The sequence below is a fragment of the Balaenoptera physalus genome (assembly GCF_965194825.1).
Source record: "Balaenoptera physalus genome assembly, chromosome: X".
NCBI classification, from domain to species: Eukaryota; Metazoa; Chordata; class Mammalia; order Artiodactyla; family Balaenopteridae; genus Balaenoptera; species Balaenoptera physalus.
The window spans coordinates 11,666,643-11,674,365 of NC_138903.1; the positions used below are offsets into that span (position 1 = coordinate 11,666,643).

The following is a 7,723-nucleotide window of genomic DNA, read 5'->3' on the forward strand; positions in this document are numbered from 1 at the left end:
GTCTTCATGTTATCAGGGGTTAGGTCTGTAGGGGAGGGGGAAAAAACCTGTAGCTGGGACCCCGAAAATTAGACTGACGAAAGACAGATTAACCAGAGAAAAGTAGTTTATATGTGCAGTCTGCATACCCACAGGAGAAATTCGGTGATGCGTAACTCAAAGGGATGGTTAGAACTTGGGCTTATACAGCATTTTAAGAAAGAATAGTATGTTTGTAGAGAAGTAACAAGACAAAGGAAAAGGGCTTTAGGCTTTTAGTGGCAGCAAACTCTGGGAAGGTGAATTTGTGTGTGTGTGTGGGGGGGGGGGTGGAAACTAATGGAAGACAGTGGTCATTTAGTAAGGTTTGTTTGTGTAGGCCCTTTCCGGTGCCATCTTGCCTCCAGTGATGAGGTATTTACCCCCTTCCTGGTAGGGAATTCACAAGGGGAATTTGTGTTCTGTTTTCAGGCAGGTAGCCGGAGGGCAGAGAGCTCATCCTGTGTTTGCTTTTTCTTATTTGCTTTCAGCTCCGAATGATCCTTATGCCATTATATTTTGGGGGTGGCACGCTCTGAACCCCTTTAGGTCAGAATTTCTTTTGTAAAAACTGGCATTAACCTCTCAGAGGAAGTCCATTGCCTCAGCCTTTGAATCTACCAAGGTTTCTCTAATAAACGAAGAGGAAATTACTTCTTCAAGGCTTTTGTAAACGGTGTTTAACCAATCTGCATAATGTTTAAACACAACAAGGCTTCTGTGTGATTTTTTTCTTTTTAAAAAAATTCATAGAATTTTACTTTTTATAGTTTTAACTATAGTTTGTGAGTTGTCTACCAAACTACACATTTTCACCAGTTCTTTTCTCCTCACTCTCCTAAGTTCCTTTGCGAGAGCTCAGAATGTAACGTACAGTTTACCTGCCTCATGACTGAATTCTGTCAAAGGTGCAGGAAACGAAAATATGTTCTTCGTGTTTTCAAATGGTTTTGAAGAAATGGGCTTGAGGCCATCAATTATCAATTCTATTTTGATACCTTTGTCCCTGTGGCTTCCCAGGGCTGCCTATTATGATGTAACAGTCTTTTAAAGAAAAACTTGCAAAGTCACCTAAAACTTCAAGTTTCACAAAGTGTGGTTTCATGTGACTTGGAATGATCTTAAAAACTATTCAGTGGTTATAAAAGAGCACAGCACATGAAAACCATGTGTTATTAGTTCATGTCAGTGTTTGTTTTTTGGTTTAGGGTTTTTGGGTGTGTTTTGGGGGGGTGGGTTTTTTTGGGGGTTTTTTGGTAGTTTTTATTTGTACTGGACTTTTGCAAACTAAATTTGCAGGCAAATAAAAGCACTTGAAATGGAAATTCCTTTACTCTCCAAGATATAAAAATCTGGGTAGTCTTCCTCCTTTCGTATCAACTTTGTCAGTGACTTTTGCAACTATAGATAGGAAAACAGTAATCTGGTTTGTTTTTTTTTTCTTTTAATCAATGAGAGAGCACAACATTTTTTAAGTATAGATAATAATTCTTTTATATCCTATGCTTATTTCCTAAAAAGAAAGGGTTTTTGTTGTTGTTTTGTTTTTAAGTGCTCAAGAGGTAAAGGATCTTTCATTTCACTTAAAATCATTTTTACAAGAACAGCAAGCACATAGACCCCAGGATGGGAGGGTGCCTGACACAGACAAGGCACAGCAAGAGTCCACCAGAGCTGAAGCACAGTGGCAAGGGGAAGAAGGATGAGAGGTGAAGTCCAAGAGCCATCGGGTTCATGAGGGCCCTTGTCGGTCATGATAAGGACTTTGGGATTTTTCCAAGCCTGATAGGAAGCCATGGAAGCTAAGGGGTTGGTAGTGATAAGACTTGAATGACCTTTAGGAAGCATCCCTCTGGCTGTTGTGTTAAGTTAGATGAGGAGGGAAGCAAGGACAGATGCAGGGACACCAGTTAGGTGGCTGTAGCAATGGTTCAAATGTCATTTAACTGGTTTCAAACAAGTACACAAAGACTGGTCTCCCTGCATCCTTATAGTTGACAAAGTCCTTGGTGATGGGGTTGAGGACACACTACCCCCAAATCTGGCACTTTGGCATAGTGAATATTTTAAGCTGAAGCAATTTGAGAAACTGTAGGTACAGGAAGGCCTCTCTGACCTTCCCCTGAGGGAGGTCATAAGACCCTCAAGTGAGAGGTGCCCTCCCCAGACCGAGGAAAGGAGCATCCTTACCTCTGCAGATGGAGGGATGCTGGAGGGAATCGCAGTGAACAGGTCTTGCTGGGTTTCCCCTAGTTGACTACCCTTAGCTCCACATTTTCCCACAACTTTCCACTCTTCATCAAACCTAGTATAGAAACACCCAGGTGTAACTGTTTCTTTGGGTGTTCACTTCCTTATAAAGGCTCCCAGGTCAGATAAAATTTACATTACATAAATGTGTGCTTTCTTCTTTTTTTTTTTTAAAATTAATTAATTAATTAATTTATTTATTTTTGGCTGTGTTGGGTCTTCGCCTCTGCGCGAGGGCTTTCTCTAGTTGCGGCAAGCGGGGGCCACCCTTCATTGCGGTGCGCAGACCTCTCACTATCGTGGCCTCTCCTGGTGCGGAGCACAGGCTCCAGACGCACAGGCTCAGTAGTTGTGGTACACGGGCCAAGCCGCTCCGCGGCATGTGGGATCCTCCCAGACCAGGGCTCGAACCCGTGTCCCCTGCATTGGCAGGCAGACTCTCAACCACTGCGCCACCAGGGAAGCCCTCTTTCTTCTTTTTTAAAAAAATTTTTATTGGAGTATATTTGATTTATAGTGTTGTGTTAGTTTCAGGTGTACAGCAAAGTGAATCAGTTATACATATATCCACTCTTTTTTAGATTCTTTTCCCATAAAGGTCATTACAGAGTATTGAGTAGAGTTCCCTGTGCTATACAGTAGGTCCTTATCAGTTATCTATTTTATATATAGTAGTGTGTATATGTCAATCCCAGTCTCCCAATTTATCCCTCCCCCCACCAACCCCCTGGTAACTGGAAGTTTGTTTTCTACATCTGTAACTCTATTTCTGTTCTGTAGATAAGTTCATTTGTACCTTTTTTAAAAAATTAATTAATTAATTTATTTGGCTGCACCGGGACTTAGTTGCGGCACGTGGGATCTTCGTTGCAGCGTGCAGGATCTTCGTCGTGGCGTGCGGGATCTTTAGTTGCAGCATGCGGGCTCTTAGTTGCGGCATGCGGGATCTAGTTCCTGACCAGGGATCGAACCCGGGCCCCCTGCATTGGGAGCACGGAGTCTTAACCGCTGGACCACCAGGGAAGTCCCTGTACCCGTTTTTTTAGATTCCACGTATAAGTGATATCATATGATATTTGTCTTTCTCTGTCTGACTTACTTCATTCAGGATGACAATCTCTAGGTCCATCCATGTTGCTGCAAATGGCATTATTTTGTTCTTTTTTCTGGCTGAGTAATATTCCACTGCATATATGTACCATATCTTCTTTATCCATTCCTCTGTTGATGGACATTTAGGTTGCTTCCGTGTCCTGGCTATTGTAAATAGTGCTGCAATGAACATTGGGGTGTGTATATCTTTTCGAATTATGGTTTTCTCCGGATATATACCCAGTAGTGGGATTGCTGGATCATATGGTAGCTCTATTTTTAGTTTTTTAAGGAACCTCCATACTGTTGTCCATAGTGGCTGCACCAATTTACATTCCCACCAACAGTGCAAGAGGGTTCCCTTTGCTCCACACCCTCTCCAGCATTTATTGTTTGTAGATTTTTTGATGATGGCCATTCTGACCAGTGTGAGGTGATACCTCGTAGTAGTTTTGATTTGCATTTCTCTGATAATTGGTGATGTTGAGCATCTTTTCATGTGCGTTTTGGCCATCTGTATGTCTTCTTTGGAGAAATGTCTATTTAGATCTTCTGCCCATTTTTTGATTGTTTTTTTTTTTTGATATTGAGCTGCATGAGCTGTTTGTATATTTTGGAGATTAATTCCTTGTCGGTTGCTTCATTTGCAAATATTTTCTCCCATTCTGTGGGTTGTCTTTTTGTTTTGTTTATGGTTTCCTTTATTGTGCAAAAGCTTTGAAGTTTCATTAGGTCCCATTTGTTTATTTTTGTTTTTATTTCCATTACTCTAGGAGGTGGATCGAGAAGGATCTTGCTGTGATTTATGTCAAAGAGTATCTGGCATTACATTTAGGTCTTTAGTCCATTTTGAGTTTATTTTTGTGTACGGTGTTAAGGAATGTTCTAATTTCATTCATTTACATGTAGCTGTCCAGTTTTCCCAGCCGAGTGTGCTTTCTTCTTGTTAATCTGTCTTTTGTCGCACAGCCCCAACCAAGAACCTAGATGGTTAGGAGAAAAAAGATTTTTTTCCTTCCCTACATTGGCAGTTTTGCAAATGGATGTTTCATAAAACACAACCAACCCTGAATTCCCAACCCATGGCCTATAATAAGAAATAACAAACAGCACAGAAATTCAGCACAGTATAGCCTGGATCCTGGTTGCCATGGTTATGGGTGATACCTGCACAGGACATAAACATCAGTTGTTATACCTGAATGTAGAAGGGCTCTCTTCATGGGATTTCACACATCACTCTCCTTTTGTCCATGTTACTTTTTTTTTAGACTAGAAATTGGATACAGTTGCAGCTCTGTCTCTTCTCTGAGCACTTCCTGTGATGAGAGGTTCCTTTCATTCCCTGTTACCATCTCTAAACACGGGTCGGGAAGCCTGCAGCTGGCAGGGCTCCACTGCCTTTGCAAGGGTTGCGCCTTCATCTTTTAGGTCAGATTTGCTTTGTTATTGATAGCTTCCGAGTAAATGCAAAATATTTTACTAAAATATTCTTACATCCCTCAGAGGTATTTACTGTAAATACCTAGATTATAAAAAGTGCCTTCTTGGGGCTTCCCTGGTGGCGCAGTGGTTAAGAATCCGCCTGCCAGTGCAGGGGACACGGGTTTGAGCCCTGGTTTGGGAAGATCCCACGTGCCGCGGAGCAGCTAAGCCCATGCACCACAACTACTGAGCCTGCGCTCTAGAGCCCGTGAGCCACAACTACTGAGCCTGCGTGCCACAACTACTGAAGCCTGTGCACCTAGAGCCCGTGCTCTGCAAGAAGAGAAGCCACCGCAATGAGAAGCCGATGCACCACAACGAAGAGTAGCCCCCGCTCGCCGCAGCTAGAGAAAGCCCACGTGCAGCAACGAGGACCCAATGCAGCCAAAAATAAATATAAATTAAATAAATAAATTTAAATAAATAAATAAAAGGTGCCTTCTTGCTTTCAGAAGAGCCCACAGTCTGAAGGGAGAACTGATGACAACTTCATATAATCCCATTTATATTATTATTTAAAATTAGGTTTCCAGAGATGTTACTAAGCTTTACCAGAAATGCTGTGCCGTAATGATTGCACATTGCTTTACACTCTGCCAAGTGCTGGGGGCCAAGAGATGAGCTAGATGCCATCCCAGGCCTCAGGACCCACAAAATGCAGGTGACATAGCCACAATCATTTTACAGTTCAAGAACTATAAGAGAGACAGGCTGTAGAGGCAGAGGTGCAGGGGACCCAGGAGGATCAGGGAAGGCTTTACAAAGGCTATGACCCTAAGGGTAAATCCTGAGATGAAGTAAGCCAGGCAGAGAAAGCCGAGACGATGTTCCATCACTGGACTTGCTAGATTCCTGGCACTTTATATACAGCATCTCAGTTAAGTTTCACAACTACTCAGCCAGCACTTTAGAGATGAGAAAACTGAGGCTGAGAGACATTAAGTTACTTGCCCAAGGGTACACGGAGACAAAGCCAGGACTATTCATAATGAACAGGTGGGGATTTTTGGTTTTATTTTTGCATATCAGTTTGCTTCCAGAAACATCCAGTCTTCCTGTTAATTCCATGCAAGTTACAACTGTTTTTCAATTGTGGTTTGTTTTTCCAATGACAGGAGTGTGTGGTTTGCAGACTACACCTCAGCGCAGTGCTATGCACGCTTCCCTCTGTGGAGAGATCAGCCAGGAATGCTTGGCAGTGGTTGCCGGCTCTCCTGGCACAGGGAAACCTTCCCGAACCTTCTTGTGGCACCCATGTGATTTACCTGATGTTCTAAAAAGTAAGTGATTTTTAAAATACTTAAATTTAAACATATGAAAACATGTAGTTTTAAAGTGACATGCATATGTTTTTTATGAATTTGAAGACTAAGTATATAAACGCAGTTTCAAATGCCATTTCCTATAAAATATAGTGGCCTTTACATTTTCATTCTCTTTCTTTATGACCTAGGGAAACTATATGATACAGATAATCAATTTTGACAAAAGAGGCAGGCTGTTTTGCATCCTTTGTTAAATTATCACAGACATCCGTGCTGGACAGTGAAAAAAAACAGAATTAAAATAAATTTGTTGGATATGTTCTTGCTTTCTTTTAAAAATATAAACAAGGTACAAATAGGAGTAGGTTCTAAGTAGTCGTTAGTCTTTTTCATATGATGACATACATTTTAAAAAAATCGAAAGCAGCCATGGAAAAGTTACAGATCTGATTAATAAGCAAATGAAAACATGGCCCATTCAAAAACTTCTTATTTTTGGAATATATTCAGTTTCGAAATGTATATAAACAGAGAGAGCTCCCAGCGGTTGCTTTTAAATAATCAAAATGGGATCATAATAGGCTAATTTCACCTTTGTGGGTGGAAACAAAAATTCAGAGATTTCCAAGGGTGCCCGGGAAGGCCTGAGTCAGCTGAAGTAGACCTTCGCCCATGTCCGAGGGGAAAGAACTCCCAGGTGTCAGTGGTCTGTGTGTTGGCGTCTCTGAGTCTACTAGGCCATCTGGTCTGGTCTTTAGTGTCTCCTCAGACTGAGGACTTCCATCTCTGCAGAGTTTTTTCATGCAACAGATGGACTTCTACCCGCTAGCTTTCTGAAATCTCAACAATGGCTGAGCAGAAAGTTTCCAGACATCTTAGTGGATTTTGATATCATTTTTACATGAGACGGTGGCTCAAGGGCTTGGGGGTTTCTTTCGGGGGAGTGATGAAAATGTTCAAAAATTGATTGTGGTGATGGTTGCCCAACTCTGCCAGTATGCTAAACACCGTTGAATTATACCCTATTTTAATTATATTTTAATTATACCCTGTTTTAATTCTGTGGTCTGTGAATTATATCTCAATAAAGCTATTAAAAAAAAATCATATGGACTGAGGGAGGGAATTGGAGACAGGATCTCTGCTGGATATTTATCTCAGTGAGTCGTTCTAAACCTTTAGTATCCCAATTATGCATACATATTATCGAGAAATACTGGCAGGCTTCCTCAAAGGGGCCTTCTGGGAGGCGCCCTGCCAGTTCATACTGACAGCCATCCAGCAGGCAGTGGCCTCTATCCAGGCAGTGTGCTGGGCCCTGGCCTCTGCATTTCTGCATAGAAGCCCCTCCCTCTTTCAGTCACACAACAAACAGGGCTAAAGCTTCCATCCACAATCATTGCGCCGCCTTTTTCTTCCCTGTTTCTCAAGCCACAGATTCGAGCTACACTATCAATGACGTCAAGCCCCTGGAACATAGCAAATCATGTAGAATCAACCCAGAGCAGTTGCCATTTATGTCTCTGGTTAGATCTGCACTCAGAAAAGAAGCAGCAGATAAAATCAGCCCTAGACCCTTGCTCCTCACAGTGTGGCCCAGGCATCAGCGGCAT

At 42.0% G+C, this 7,723-nt stretch overlaps 1 pseudogene across 1 annotated transcript in view; it reads left to right on the forward strand.

The window, feature by feature from the left end:
- LOC309652782 (aldo-keto reductase family 1 member B10 pseudogene) overlaps positions 1 to 5,035 on the forward strand; it is a 151,765-nt pseudogene extending 146,730 nt beyond the window's left edge. The window contains exon 4 of the transcript XR_014268745.1: positions 2,824 to 5,035. The product of XR_014268745.1 is annotated as an aldo-keto reductase family 1 member B10 pseudogene (transcript). The remainder of the gene's footprint in view (positions 1 to 2,823) is intronic.
- Positions 5,036 to 7,723: the final 2,688 nt, after the last annotated feature.